This window comes from Dermacentor silvarum, chromosome 6 (assembly GCF_013339745.2).
Source record: "Dermacentor silvarum isolate Dsil-2018 chromosome 6, BIME_Dsil_1.4, whole genome shotgun sequence".
NCBI classification, from domain to species: domain Eukaryota; kingdom Metazoa; phylum Arthropoda; class Arachnida; order Ixodida; family Ixodidae; genus Dermacentor; species Dermacentor silvarum.
In genome coordinates, this window is record NC_051159.1 from 169,498,528 (window position 1) to 169,514,976 (window position 16,449).

Sequence of the window (16,449 nt, forward strand, 5' to 3'; positions counted from 1 at the left end):
CGCTGGCAAGCAGTTATTGTTACCGCACTGACTTCGCTGCTCTGCCGCGCCGAACGGCCAATGGTCCGCACGCCTTACGGGCCAGTTGAGGGCGTACGTTTGTTTCACCAAGGAAAACATATAGACGGTTTCTTTGGAATCCCATTCGCTCAGCCACCGGTCGGCGAGCTCCGATTTCGAAAGCCACTGCCAGCGAAGCCTTGGAAGATCGTGCGAGACGCCAGCCACTTTCAACCGGCATGTATGCAAACCAACCATCTCCTGAACCGTGATGTTGTGCTCAACTACTCCACTTCCTCGTCCGAGGATTGTTTGCACATAAACGTCTTGAGACCGAGCTGCATCACTCAAAACACCTGCGATGACAAGTCTCCACTGCTGCCCGTCGTTTTGTTCATATATGGCGGTGCCTTCCAGTGGGGCGACGCGTCAGCCTTCTACAACGACGGTCTTGCGTTCTCCTCAGTGAACGAAGTTGTTTTTGTGAGCTTCAATTATCGTACAAACGTGTTCGGATTCCTCAGTGATTGGTCCTCCGATGCGCCGGGAAATCTGGCTTTTTGGGATCAACTGCTGGCTATGCAGTGGGTACGAAGGAGCGTTTCCACCTTTGGCGGTGACCCACTGCTGATTACTCTGTACGGTCAGAGTTCAGGGGCCATGTCCGCTGGCATCCATGTCTTGTCTCCACTGAGCAAAGGACTTTTTAAGAGGTGCATCTTCGAAAGCGGCACGGCATTATCGCTGATAGCATTTCAGCGCCGCAATAAGATGAGCTTTTTCAACAACTTCGTTGGACAGCTAAATTGTACCGATCGCGCTAGCAACTCGTCAGCGATGATGGAGTGCATGAGGAAAGTGAACGCCCGCGAAGTCATCCACAAGCTCGCGGCAGTGGGCCAGTTATCGAGCATGTTCTTTCCAATCTCAGGGGATGTGTTCGTGCCGGAGTACCCGATCGACTTCGACAATGCCGACTGCATTAACGGTGACGAGATGCTTATGGGAACTACGCTTGACGAAGGAACCGTGTTTTTTTACCATCCGATTAAAAGGCTTCGAGACTTGGAACCTGTCCTGTACGACTATTACGAGGGTGCTACAGCCGTAGTGTTGAGCACGTCGTTCTCTATTCCTCTTTCAACAGCACGTCACTACATCTCGACTTTATTTCCGAACTCTGCCACTCACCTCAGTACTGATGAATTACTACAGACTCTTAGCCATTCATTTGGAGATCCTGTCTTCGTCTGCAGCACTAACTTATGGGGGGAGCAACTGGCTAAGCGAGGACGCGACGTCTACCGTTATGTTTATGGCCATCGTGCGCCACTTAGCATCTGGGACGAGTGGATGGGCGTTGTGCACACGGACGACTTGCCTTACATGCTGGGTTCTGTGGCGACGTTAAAGGAGAACTTACGCGCAAAGCGATGGGGAGACTTGCCGGACTGGTTCAGAAACTACAATGTGACATCTGCGGAACTTTCATTTAGTATGAACCTAGTGAAATCCCTTGGAGCATTTGTAAAGACGGGGTAAGTATGTACTTGTTTCTTTGTACTCTTCCTGTATACCATGCACTAGATAGTTGCACAGGATAGTTGGGGCACAATACGCCTTCTCGAACCCCCCCCCCCCCCCCCTTAGAAAAAAAAAAGAATGCAAAGCAATGTTGACGAGAAAATCTTAACAGACTTGTGCGAGGTTTGCAGAGTGATTAATTAAATATCAGTGAACCAATCACATGTTCCCGCCAAACATGATCACGCAGACGCGGACGCATTGCACTCTCTGAACGCAATTTCGTTCATACAGCGCTGCTCACGTTACGCTTCCTCAACCGCCACCGCAGATTGAAACCCGCTCGATATAAAGGGAATAATTAAATATTTATCATCTGTGAATTATTTGTCAACGACTACGTAGGTTCGTACATGTAAATATTTAACTACGCCTGTGCAAATTTTAGCTCGAAACACATATTGCCCTATTCAGTATATAGTCATATTTTCAAATTCCTTTCACCGAAACGTAGGGCGTTTCCGTGGACTCCCCAGTACTTTGTTATTTTTCTTCAGTTTGTCGTGATTGATACGTACACTACAATTTCGCAAAGTTTTGTTCGAATTCAGTCGTTAGTTTTTATACAACTATTACTTTAGTTTTCTCGTAATCCTAGCGATGCGCTTCAATTAGTGCGAGTTTAATAATTTTTTGTCACTTTCCCAATTGACCCACATCACATTTTAACTTGCTCATTATGTTTTACCCGCTATACTCCCTCATATTGTCACCCAGCTAGTACAGCTAGAATAGTTCGCCAGCAACAGATTGGCAAAAAGACACGTCAGCCTTTAGCAATGGCTGGACCTCGGAGAGCGCGCGCGCAACCACGAACTTCGTCGTTCTCGCCTCAAGGGGCCAGTATCACCACGTGCCAACTTGTTTCGCGTCAATATTTTCCCTCGAAATTGACTTTTAGTCCTGGTAAGTAATCGTTTAATAACTCAAGTGGCATTTAGTTGCAATTAGCGAAATCTCCATAATTTCTCGTTAACCGCGCAAATAAATTAGATCTTTTCAATTTCGCGCGAATTTGAACAAAGTCATGCCCTTCCCTGCAAAGTTTCTTGCTGTTACCACTTTCAATTATCCTTCACTGCGCGCGGAGGCTTGCTCGGCAAACAATTTTTTGGGACGTTTTTCCTTTGCACGGCTGACTGCAGTACTTTCATCACCTTCGCAGTATAACTCGTGCACGCAGTTTGGTTTCTTCATAGTTTAATTACCTGGAGTGATCAAGCCTCGCTGTTACATAGGCTTCCGGTGTTTTGGTTAGAACAAGCAATCAAACAATCCGCAGAAAACTGACAAAACAAACAAACAAACAAACAAACAAACAAACAAACAAACAAACAAACAAACAAACAAACAAACAAACAAACAAACAAACAAACAAACAAACAACAAACAACAAACAAACAAACAATCTCAAACAAACAAACTAACCAACATAAATACATAAAAAAAAATTGATGCTCTAAATTTCGTTTCACCCAGAAGAGCAGCATAACCTGCAGAAAAATGAAGCCAATTGACCGTTATTCCAAGGATTTATGCAATTTTAACGCTTCGCTGGGAACAGGGACGGCATTACTCGTCCGATTTTCCCAATTTTGTCGGTGTCAATTGCCCTGCAAGCATTTATGCCGTAGCGTTCCATTGGTGGGCTGCGGGCATGCCTCATACATGTTATTTGATTCACTAGACTTAATGCCAGGTGAGCCACGAGAGGGTAGCAGAATGCATCTTGGCACCTGAGAGCACGTGTGTTGCCTGACTTCCGACTTTGGATACATGCGTGGTTTCACCAGTCCTTGTTAGACTTTGTGCACAAAACACACTCTTTTAGTTATAGGTATGATGCATTTAAAAAAATGTGTTGCCGTATGTATTATGCCTCAGGGTAACCTATCGTGTAAAGAAAAGTATGTCTAAATGCGCCCAAGCATTTGAACTCCCTTTCCCGATGGTAAACCAGCAGTGTGAAATTGTATGCCTAGCAAACACAACTACATCTGCAAAAACAGCTCCAAGTAAGTATACTGCCATAAACCTATAGGGTATGTATCGGCCTCCTGTACCTAAAACAGCAAATGAATAGCCTTTGTGTGTCGTAGTTGAGAATTCCAAAAGCCGCCAAGAATGTCTGATTGAACAAAAAAGTTGCAGAATTATTATGCAATGGCAGTAATCAACTATTTACAAAGATCCTCGTTTGTGTTTCTTATACGCAATGCTACAATAGTTCAGGGTATTTTTCTCTTTTTTTTCTAAATTACGGAAAGAACACATTTTGATAATTTCTTTAATTTTTTTATTTTTTCTTGCGGCTCGAACATTTTCAGAAGTCTTACATATTTACTCTGCATGTATAGGAAGGCTACGTTTGTAAATGTCCTTTGAGCCTTAGCACTCTCGCTATGTTGTTTTTCTTTCTTTTTTTTTTGGATGGGACAATTTATTTTTTTAAACAACGGACAGAGCATCTAGCGTGCTGCATCCTGGTCAGTTGTTTTACCTAAAGAATTGGGAGTCACTGGGAAGTGTATAGATGCTTATTTAGGAATATTCACAAGTTAACTTTTAATTATCCCCTTTAGCTCACATGTTCCAATTGCTAAATTGAAGCATAGCAGTAGTCATGTTTGCTTAGCAGTGAATTAGAGAATCTTAATTGGGCACCTGAACGTCGCAATTTGTCGCGCAAGTAACTTTCGCCTCTCCAGGTGATCCATTTGAACAGACTGCATTGCGGTACCTGCCGCCGGCAATGGAAAAAAAAAAAGAAAGAACTCGTCGAACAAAACAAAGCGATGTGGTAATATAGGTATTGCTTGAAATGCTGACTACAAGCGAGGGATAGCGAACGCCAAGATCAGTCGGGTAGAAAAACCCTAAGCTCTCTGTATACGGAGGCAACAGGAACGGCGCGATGATCGTCGTCAAATCGGAAAGGCGCGAAGGTTGCCGACGGCGTCGCCAAACTACACCATACACGGCTACCATACAAGGCCCAAGGCGAAGAAGGCTACACTGCATCGTGATTCCCGATTCCGATGTCCGGCTGACTTTATCGGCAGCCGTGACTTTAAATGTGCTGCAGGCACGCTGATCTTCACCGTACTCGCCTGTCTCTACCTACAGAGTGGTTAGTGCTAGCTGATTCGCCGGCCTTAATTGTGGAGTCTGTATGTACTACATACTTGGAAGGAGATGTATTTCCGCCTTTCACGCGGTTCAATATGACGTGGTTTAACTCTCTTGTGCCGTCTTTGGTATCGAGTGGCATTCACGAATTTGTAATAATTATTCATCAGAATAGCCGACAGTCACAAATGCAAAGTTTGCCTATGTAAAGGAATAATTACGCACCTTTTGGCAGTGTGTTCTAGCTTCAATTCGCAAGGAAAAGGGCTCTTCATCGCGCCTCACCGACTTGACAGTCGTGTCAAAAAAGAATGCCTGCATCCTGGTCCAAATCATCTAGGCTAGAGCGATCTTAAAAGCACGGCTGTGCTTTGTCACAGACTGCGAGCGTTGTCTGCGAGCCTCATTGCCTTTTCGCGAGCATTTCCTTCTCTCATATCTTCCTCTCTCCTCATCTTATCTACCATTTCTCTTGCCCATAACAGGGCAACCAACCAAAAGGTTATTCTGGTAAGCCGCTCTGTCCTTACTATCCCATTTATCTCTCTGCATTACATTATTTAAATACGTTATATCTTATCCCAAGGACTTACCGTTTTATTTTGTTGCTCGTCACGCTAATGCGTAAAAAATAACTATTGTGACCACTTGTAGCAATATACAAGCTTTTTATTGAGGTATGCTGGAGTAACTATGTGACATTAATTTTTATTCACTCCTCATTATTGAGTGAAAATGAGTATGTTTTTTGTAAAAGAATGCGCACATTTTGTCGCTAAAAAAAACACATAAACAATCGTTGGTATAGAGCAGGAGAAAATTTCATCGCTCGTTGGATAGTATAACCGAGGCACTGCATGCTGCACACTGCTTCTGAGGTCGTGGCGGCGCTCGCAATCTGTATTCATCCCTAGCGCTTGCAGGTTTAAATAATAACGGTCTTTACGAAACGGACACCTCAGGCTATCTCTTCAGTCGCGGATTGGTCGCAAGAGGGGAGATCATTTGGTGCTACGTCCACAAATTAAAAATTCTTCAGGTGATTAATCAGTCAAAACATAAGGGAGATTAGAAGAACTTTGCTATTTTTATGCGTCATATAACTTGGTAGCGTTATCCGACAATATAGCTTACCCGCATAGGAGGTGCGAAAGGGCTGTTTAGTAGTGAAGAGAACAAAGAATTGAGGAGGATTACTACATCAATAACGCAGCAATCAAATAGAGAAACTGATTTTGATATAAGCGTCCCTTACAGGAAGTATGAAGGAGCCATTTGAAGGACTTCGTCATTTGGTGGCGCTATGAGACGCGGTGACGAGGCCACGTCGACGAAATCTGTGATAACACTCTCCCACCGTCGGCCGTTGCATGAAGGAAGGTTTCGAGACAGGGTGTCGATTAGCGGTTTATTATTATTTTTTTGTGCGCGTAGGATATGCATCAAATAAACACATACATCGTTTATCTGTAAGCGAATTGGCTGTTCAGCAGCGAAGATAAAGAATCGAGGAGGATCACTGCAGCAATAACGCAGCAATCAAATAGAGAAACTGATTTTGATATAAGGATCCCTATAGAAAGTATGAGCGACTCATTTGAAGGACTTTTTCATTTCGTGGCGCTATGAGACGCGGTGACGAGGCCACGTCGACGAAATCTGTGATAACACTCTCCCACCGTCAGCCGTTGCATCAAGGAAGGTTTCGAGACAGGGTGTGATTAGCGGTTTATTATTTTTTTGTGTGCGTAGGATATGCATCAAGTAAAGAGGGAGAAGAATGCAAGCTTTATTATCAAATGAATCAGATTTGAGTCCGACGTCTATTTAGGGGGTCTGGGCCCCCGCCGCGGACGCGGTTCCGAGACCTTGTCTCGAAGCGGCTTCCTCGGCTCGCTGGACGGCCCAGAGTTGTACTGTCAGGTTCGAGCTGAGCAGTGCGGTCTTCCAACGCGAGTCGAGACTGGCGGTGGAATAGACGGAGGTGTCGGCACTGCCCGAATTGTTTGTTATGTCCTGACATTCCCATAACATGTGATTAAGTGTGGCAACCTCACCACAGGATGTGCATCTGTTTGTGGTGTACATGTCTGGATACATGGCGTGCATGAGTCTGGGGTTTATGTAAGAATCAGTTTGTAAATGCCTGTAGTATACTGTTCGCGCCCTCTCTAACCTAGCGTGAGGGAATTGGTATACGCGTCTCTGTAACTAGTAGTGTGTCGTGATGTCGTGGAACCTGGTCAGACGATCCACCCACGCCCAGACGTTTGCAGTAGCCCGCGGGAGCTCTTCCTCCGATGATGATCGGTGAGTGAGATCTCGAGCAACGCGGTGAGCCGCTTCGTTAGGGATGCTCCGTCCACTACATGTGTGCCGGGATCCATAGCAAGTGCCTTCGGTTATCGACGTCGGCCTCTCCCTGGTGTATGAGATGTCACTTGAGTATGTGATACACCTCCTGCGATATGCGCCCATTTGCAAAATTGCGAATTGCCATTTGCGAATCGCAGATCACGTATGTAGCCTTGGTTTGTGTGAGTGCCAGTGCTATGGCCGCTTCCTCTCGTGAGGTGGTGTCCTCGGTGGCTCGTAACTGCCGCCACGAAACTCTTGCTGTCTCGATAACGGGCTGCGTCGGTGACGACTGCCTCCTTGTCGTTGGAGTAACTTTGGTTCATGTGTTGTGCCCTGGCTTTACGTCTCCCTGTGTGGTGTTGGTAGTGCATGTTGCGAGGCAATGGGGGCACGTATAGTTGCTCGCGTATGGTTCTTGGAATTTCCACTTTGATGCCGTGCTGCGTGTGGTATGTGAAGCCGAGCTTTTCGAGCACGTGCCTGCCCGGCGGGCGGGTCATGGACAGGCGCTAGAGTTGGGATACTTGCTGCGCCTCCACGAGTTCCTCGAGGGTGTTGTGCAAGCCTAGTTCTAGGAGCTTGCCGGTGCTCACTCTGAGCGCAAGTCCCAACACACATTTGTACGCCTTGCGTATGCGGGCGTTGAGCTTGTTTCTTTCCGCACCCGTCCAGTTGTTAAACGCTGCCGTGTACGTTATTGGAGAAATAACGAAGGTTTGTATGAGTCGTATGACGTTGCCTTCGCGCATGCCCGCGTGTTTGTTGGTGATGCATCGGATGAGCTGCATCGTGCTAGTGGCCTTTGCCGTTATCTTGCGAAGTGCTTCGCCATTGCCGCCCTTGTGTTCAATCATCATTCCTAGTACCCGGATCTTGTCTACCATCGGGATGGGTAGGCCGTTTGATGCAGTTAATTGGATCTCTCTCTTTTCCGGGGGGGGGGGGGGGGGAGGGTGTAGCTTTTAGGTGGGCGCCCCTTTCTGACCGGTCTATATACCAGCAGTTCAGATTTTTCGGCCGAGCAGGCGAGTCCCGTGCCCACCAGGTAGTTTTCCACGCACTGGATGGCCTGCTGTAAACGTCGCTCGATTGCTCCGTCGCTGCCCGTTGTCGTCCAGATCGTAATATCATCCGTGTATAGCGTGTGGTGCAGTTATTCGATTTGAAGCAACTGGTCGGGTAACCCCAGCATGATGAGGTTGAAGAGCATCGGCGAGATGACCGAGCCCTGCGGGGTGCCCGAACTCCCGATGTTGATTTGATCTGAATCTAGTTGTCCCACTCGCATGCGAGCTGTTCTTTCCGTGAGGAAGTCTCGGACGTAGTTGTACGTTCGCAGTCCGAGATTTAGCTTGTCCATTTGTCGTAATATGGCATCGTGGCGAACGCTATCGAAGGCCTTCTTCAGGTCCAGCCCGAGGATGGCTCTCGTCGAGTGCCCCGGATTGTCTATGAGTTGGTGTTTTAGTTGCAGAAGGGCGTCTTGCGTGGACAGATGTCTTCTGAACCCAATCATGGTGTGTGGAAATAATTCGTTGTCCTCGAGGTAATCCGTGAGTATATTGAGAAACGCGTGTTCCATCAACTTGCCCACGCAGGACGTGAGGGAGATGGGGCGCAGGTTCTCCAGCTGTATTTTCTTGCCGGGTTTCGGTATCAGTATGACCTTTGCTTCTTTCCATTGCTGGGGTAGCTTGCCCTGCGCCCAGCACTCGTTGATGTATTTTGTGAGTTTCTCAATTGATCCGTAATCGATATTGCGTAGTGCCCTATTGGATATTCGATCGGGGCCAGGGGCCAACTTGGTCTTGAGTTTGACGAGGGCCGCCTGGATTTCGGCAACGGAGAATTCCGCGTCCAGGGTGGCGTTGCTTTATCCCGTATAGTCCGGATGTATTAGCGGTGGCATTTGGGATATGTAAAAGAGTTCCGCATCCCGTAGGAATTGTTGTTCCGTTCGCCCGTAAGCGTGTATTATTTTGTATATGCCTTGCGTGTGTGTGGTCTTGGTGTTGGCGGGATCTATCAGGTACCGCAGCATCTGCCACGTGCCACGCGTGGTGAGTTGACCCTCCATCTGCCGCGCATTTTTCTTCCCATTGTTGTTGTTGCAGGGTAAGCGCGTGCTTTTCTATTTCTTTGTTGAGCTGCGCTATCCCTTTACGCAGTCTCCTATTTTGTCTGTGTTGTTTCCAGTGGTGGTGCAGGTGGGTTTTGGCGTCTCACATGTGCAGTAACCGGGAGTCTATTGTATCAAGCCCAGCTTTCGACGGGATCGTTTGCGTCACGCGCTCGATGTCCCACCGCAGTTGGTCGCTCTATTGGTCCATGTCTTTGATGTCCGCCGCCTGTTGCTTGTCACTATGTTTGCGTAGTTGATTCCAGTTGGTGATCTTCATTTGGCGACTGGCATTGTGTTCCTGCGGGCCGTCTTCTGCTGCTATGGAAATGATGTAATGATCACTTCCCAAGTCTTGCACTGGTGTTTGTCCAAGTGACTTGGCGTGTGTTGCACGTAAAAGTAAGGCCCGGCGTCGTGTCGGTGCTCACGCTATTGCCCTGTCTTGTTGGTGCCGTGGGGTCGGTGACGAGCTCGAGCCCGGCGTATTGCACCGTTGCCCACAGATGCGTGCCTTTGGGCTGACCGTGCTTGTAACCCCACGCCGTCTGCACCGCGTCTAAGAGAAGATGCGAAAGAATCGAGGAGGATCACTGCAGCAATAACGCAGCAATCAAATAAAGAAACTGATTTTGATATAAGCATCCCTATAGAAAGCATGAGCGAGTCATTTGAAGGACTTTTTCATTTGGTGGCGCTATGAGGCGCGGTGACGAGGCCACATCGACGAAACCTGTGATAACACTCTCCCATCGTCGGCCGTTGCATGAAGGAAGGTTTCGAGACAGAGCGTCGATCAGCGGTTTATTATTATTATTATTATTATTATTATTATTATTATTATATTATTATTATTATTATTATTATTATTATTATTATTATTTATCACAAATACTCGCAAGCTTCATGACACAGATCTCGGCGCCGGTACTTCAAAGGGGGAAAGTAGACACCATTTATTGTGACCTCAGCAAAGCTTTTCATGTGGTCAGCCACTCACTGCTTCTCATCAAGCTTACGCAATTTGGTGTTGACTCGTCAACTGAAATTCTCTTACGGAGTTATCGTTTGGCAGATCATGTTTTGTTAAGGTTAACGGCCAAACGTCTTTTGCTTACATGGTAACTAGCGGCGCCTCTCAGGGACGCCACTTGGCACCATGTTAGCCGAAGAGCAGTGTTAGGACACAAAAGCAGAGTTAGGACCACTGCTTTTAAAAAAAATTATTAATGACGTTCTTTCCCCCATTCGGAATTCTTCATTCCTTCTATATGCCGATGACAAAGACTTTTAAGGCAATTCATACTATTGATGACTGTCGCATCCTGCAGTCTGACCTGCTTTCTTTTTCTAAATTGTGCAAAGATAATAACCTCACCTTCAGTGCTGCCAAGACCAGAGTCATGACTCTCACCCGCAACGCTGCAAGCATTTCTTTTTCTTATTGAGTAGGTCCGTGAGATCAATTATCTCGGTGTACTTTTTGATACAACCTTACACTTTTCAGCTCACACTAAACGCGTTGCAATGCGGGGTATGTGCACTCTTGGCTCTGTTTGCAGACTGTCGAGAGAATTCAATTCTCCTACACCGTTCCGCAAGTTGTACACAACAATCTGTCTTCCTGAACTCGAATACGCGTCGGTCGTTTGGAACGGCATTTCTAGATCCAACAGTGACATTATAGATAGGGTACCGAAAAAGTTTCTAAGCATATATCATCACCGCTTTGCTAATACGGACGCTGGGCCTTGATATAGTACTGTAGGATTATTGTCATTGCCCTTACTTCGCCGCCGACGTAATCGCGCTGACCTTCTGTTTCTTTTCAAACTTCTTCACGGTGTCCTCATGCGCCCTGAACTCCTCAGTTGTATAATTTTTTGTATTCCGCGAAAAATCACCAGAGAACAGAGACCTTTCCATGTTCCTGCCTGTCATCATTAACACTCAACCGTCCACAGAATACAGTTTTTATAACGCCCACTGTCATGACTTTGATATTTTCACAACTCCCTGTCTTTGTTCTATGCCGAGCTTTGCGTTGTTCTGTGATAGTTTCATAGTTTCACGTATTGTTCATCTGCCCTTCTCCTCCTGTCTCTTATATATTCATTTTGCGCCTTGTTACTTTTACTCATTGTTTTGTTTTACTGATATTGCCCTGCCTTTTTTTATGTATATGCGTGCGCCAGCACTCAAACCGCATGGTTATTCCTGGCCACGATAAATAAATGATTGATTGAGTGATTGGCTGATTGATTGATTGATTGATTGATGATTATATTCTTTGTGTGCGTAGGATATGCATCAAGTAAAGACATACGTCGTTTATCTGTAGGCGAACTTGTTTTGCGAACATCTTTCGAGTAATACTCGCGTTCTGTGGAAACATGCTGCCGACAATTCCGTGTGACATTTAAATTATGCAGATCTAACGGATAAGTTGGAATCCGTGTTATGCGAGACTTTAGTCAAGTGGTTAGATTACCGCTGTACAAGCGAACGTGGGGCGTACAATATTGTGCTTGCTTGCACCCAATTCAACGTGTAATATATCATGCAATATTCATGTTTATGTATACCACACAGGTCACAACTTTAATCTCATTCAATGCTTATGTTTATGCTCTATAATGTTCGCAAGCTATTCCGAAATGCAAATAGCGAATCAAGCGGATACGCAGTGTAAGAAGTGGACGCAATGATGTCACGAGGACGAAGGCCATGTATGATGCTTTTTAAGGGAAAAATAAATTATGATTGATATTATCATTTTATGATAAGTGTATGAAGGCAGAAAGAAGTACGACGCATACGCAAGTACATTTCCGAATTCTATACCGCTTGTGCCCCCAGTGGCTCCTAATCGTCATGAGCGATTGGCTGGATGTGCTGATACGCAGTGCCACGCGCCCAGTGGTCCAAGAATGGGGTACACTAAATGTAAGAAAATAAAAAAAAAAGCCGTTGAATATTATGGGCTATTGTAAAAGCTCTGCGATCTTGAAATGTAGTACGAGCCAACAAGTATTGAGCAGTTTTCAATTGGGTATTATTCATTACGTTTGACTATACAGCACAGACGAGCGCTCGCTAGCACTATACTTTGTCGTTCAAAAATAACGTAAGTCTATTCGGCTAGCAACTAATGTACTACACACCAAACACCCCAATATAGGGATGAGGGGCGAGCGAGTGAGCACTCACTCACTCGATCTGGTATGAAGGGACGGACTATATGTCAAAAATGGCCTAGGTTGACCTGTGATGCAAGTGTTTTGCTGTTCAATATCAGCTTCGCTCAACATGACTTGCCAGTGCGAGAAACATGCGTGATAACAGCTTAATCTTAGCTGACTTAACCAGTATCGGCAAATACGCGTTTGAAATGGCTTTGTCGATGTTGTAGATAACCCCGGCGGTGGCCTCCTTGCCGGACGGAACAAGGGAACGGACTTGTATACGACTGAGTTAGGTGACCTGGCGCAAGGGGTCTAACGTGGCCGCGTGTTCAACATCTATGGCCATGATATTCCTTCGGGTGTTGGCTCCGATATCGTTTACTTCCTTTGGCCCCAGAGCCTCGAGATGAATGTTATGCAACCTAACATGGGTGCTTCAGAGCTAGTCGAATAAAGCGAGCTGATGACAATGCAGCTAAAATGAAGACTGATCAGAGCCAGACGGGGCTGTAGTCTAGTAGAATAACAGTGTAGATTCCAGTGGAAGGCACACGCTGTCGGTGGAGTTATGCAGTGAAAAAGATTGAACAATACGATCACGATGCAACATGAACATGTGCTAAGCACAGGACCGTGGGTAATCCATCCGATAGTCCGACAGTTGACTTAGTGTAATTAGTGGAAACGATGACGATGATTATGATAGCACCTCAACGTAATAGTTATGCGAGTTGCTAAAAATACATGCAGCTAACAGAATTATGTGCACACGCAGAGAGAAACATGAGACACCTTTTGTTTTCGAGCGCAAACAAATGAAATATACATGCTTACAGAAATAGGAAGTCAGCTGATGTGATCTGATGTGATCAGCTGGCTGCTCAGGACGCAGGATATCTTAATTCTCTTCTTTCTTTTGTGCGACTGATTTGCTTTCCTTTTGGGACGATTACCCAAGGTGGTTTCGGCCTTGATCAATAATGGCGTTCTTGAAACGCCGGTCGGGCGACTGCACAGAAACTCTTATTTACCACTGTATCGGTTTCGCTAATGCACTTGATCTTTCGTTGAGCAGCTATCTGAAGTTTTTCCCGGAAACAACACAACCGAGTTTAATCTCAATAACTTTGAGCAGACGGTTGCGTGGCTGGACTTGCGAAAGATGTAGCGGAGGTTTGTGCTGCGAAACATGAAGAATGCTAAGCGCAGAATGTCTATACCCACCAGAGAGGCCCAGATTTCAGCCTGAGTTTCACGCCCCCTAACAATGATCTTGGCTTCGGTACAACCTGTGATGTAAGCTGGTATACATGTATATTATATTGTAGATGGTGCTCCCTCGAAATGCGAATGAATTACAAGCGACTCTTCTATATTCTTACATCACAATACTTGTGCAAATACTGTGTTGTGAGCAGTGGCGTAGCCACAAATTTTGTTCGGGGGGGGGGGGGGGGGGGGGCTCATGTTGCAGCGCGGCCTTCTCCTTATGGAATTTGTCGAGGGATCAAATACATGAATAATAACGGGGCATTGCAAATGTCATTGTATATTAGACGCTGCAATCGAATTATTGAACGCTACGCAGTCAAGTAAAATATCTATTTTCTCATGAAATAATATATTCGTATGTTCCAAAAATTGTAGCAGAAATAACTGATACCAATGCTGCCGCGTTTTTTTTGTCCATTTAATAAGTAAAGAAAATATCACAGGAACTTTAGAACAATATCAGTTCGAAACCAGCAAGGCAGTGCATGCAGCTGATATGAAAGACGTAAAGGCCATGAAATGAATAGTTGAGGACACATATTTTGATGAATCTTTGTCATTCAAGAACCTTGTTTACATTTTTGCACATATGCAACGGCCAGGACAAAACATCAATGACGCTGTCCTTAGTGGCAATGGATTGCGCAAGTGCAGCAGTTACTGGTCGTGTATTGTGAGTAACTGAACCAACATTGTAGTCGCAACAGTGAGTAGATATAAAAGCAGGAGTTCTGCAAAATATACATTAGAAATGCGAAGTTAGAATGGAATATACAAATGCCAGATACAACTCGCTAAAGGGCAAAAAGAGAGTCGCTGGAAACAAAGTTACACTGCTTGTATACACAAAACCTCGCAACAAGATATTTAAATATACGTCTAAGTCTCCAATAAATCTACGTATTTAAGCAAACGTCACTGTATATAATGCGTCAAACAAGACAAATAAACATGTTGCGCAGTCACAGATAGTAAACTTTGCGCACAGAAAGACAGACGGTCTAGGTAAGAACAAAAGTATATATGATCGCAGAAATCGTGATATGTACTCGGGCCATGCGGCGGTCGCGACCGCGCCATATGGGTAGAATAATAGAGGAATAATGCAGAAATCAGTACGAAAATGTGTAATTTAACTGCCTGCACAGCGGCAACAATTATTCTGCACCCAAAATCAAAGGAGGGTATTGTTTCGTTTCAAAAAAGAAATAAAAGCAGGTAGCTAAACATGAATGAAAAGGACAAACGAAAGCCACAGATGATGTGGCAAGTTGAACTACCCAATATCCGAATGTGTTTTTGGCAAACACCGCGTGGACCGGGCTTTCAATGAGCAAGGTTGGTCAAAATTGGTTATTGATGTCCTCGTAATTTTCGTATTCGCATGATAATTTTGATCATGATGCTAACTGCTAGAATAAACGGCTAAAATTTCTGCGGTTTTAAAACCTAACGAACAGTCATACGTTTTCATAATCACGAGCTTATGGACCTGAAGGAACAGAACTTCTTATTTGCATTGATTTTTGCTGCTTCGCTATCTAAAGGACAAACTTCTCTCGGCGGGGAAGTTGAGCGAAGCGGTCAATGACTTCGAACACGTTGATGCCGACGTCTCTGTTGGTGTATAGAAGCGCGAGCCTAACCATGCGTTCCACAGACATTGAAGAGCGGAAGTAGTTTTTTAGTGAACTCTTGTTAAAAAAATATTCTCTCTGGCCTGGCAGTGGTCACTGGAAGGGTGACTAGAATCAGCCGCAGTTTGTACACATTTATATAGAACCTGCAGTCGCAACGAGAGAGAGCAGCTATTCCGGTGCTAAAACCTAAAACACTCCCTCGATGTCGTTGGCATCCTTGTTTAGGTACCTTGCACAAACAGTAGGCTGCTCGATTCCAGCAATGTCCGTCGTTTCGTCAGGAAGTATGGAGAAGCAGCCTGCTTTTGCAACTAGGCTTTCTTTGATAATTTCACCACAAATTTCTATAATTTGGTTTTGTGCATCTGGGCTTAAATAGGAGGCATTACTGAGGCAACTTTCCAAATGCTTCTTCAGATATGTATCTCCACAATCAGCTCGCATGCGAAGAAGCTCTCTGAAAATACCTGTATTTTCAGCGGGGGCTATGCTTAAATCCATATGGCCACTGTCCCTGTGGCCACGGAGAGCCAGACCTTGTCGCCCGCAAAAAGAATTTCCTCAATAATAGGCCATTTAATTTCTTCTGTTTTCTCATATTTTACTTTGCCTGCCCTGGTCCAGCTGATCGATCACATTGGGCACGCTTCCTGAAAATGTTTGGAGAAAATAATGAGCTGCTAGCTCACAGTCACGGCGATATTTAGTATTTTCGTGTGTGTGGAAGATTGCGTGCGCGTGCTTTCATTTCTGGAACGGCTTGGACAAGAGGGCTCCAGTGCACGCATGTTGGCCCAAGTTTCAAGATAAGAGCATTAACCCCATAAAGTTTCAGAATTGAAAATATTTTAAAGCACGCCTTTGGAAATGTCAGTGCACCTTTCGCGTCGAAAGTTTATGAGAACTTTATACCCATAAAGTTTGCAATCCGTAGATTCCGCGGCCGCTGCGAGATGCCGCAACGCACCCGCTCGCTATCGAAAAACCCTTGAAAGTTTGTGCTCGGATGGGGCCCCTTGCGTTAAGTGACTCCAGGTACAAGGGCGTTGCCACGAATTCCAGCACGAGTTCGCAATTTTCGTGCCGAAATGTCTTTTCTAGCGTGCAAGAGAGAGAGAAAGAAAGGGTAAGAAAGACAAGGAGGTTAGCCAGTGAAAAATAG

The 16,449-nt window shown here is 45.4% G+C and overlaps 1 protein-coding gene across 2 annotated transcripts in view; it reads right to left on the reverse strand.

Moving 5' to 3' along the window:
- The window catches only part of LOC119456382 (acetylcholinesterase-like), a 228,478-nt gene that overhangs the window by 40,393 nt on the left and 171,636 nt on the right, over positions 1 to 16,449 (reverse strand). The window contains exon 1 of one of the 2 annotated variants that reach the window (XM_049669801.1): positions 4,939 to 5,025. The exons of the other annotated variant lie outside the window; for it this stretch is intronic. The gene's annotated coding sequence lies outside the window, so the exon portion shown is untranslated. Of the gene's footprint in view, positions 1 to 4,938; positions 5,026 to 16,449 lie in introns of those variants that run through there. 2 annotated transcript variants of the gene reach the window in all.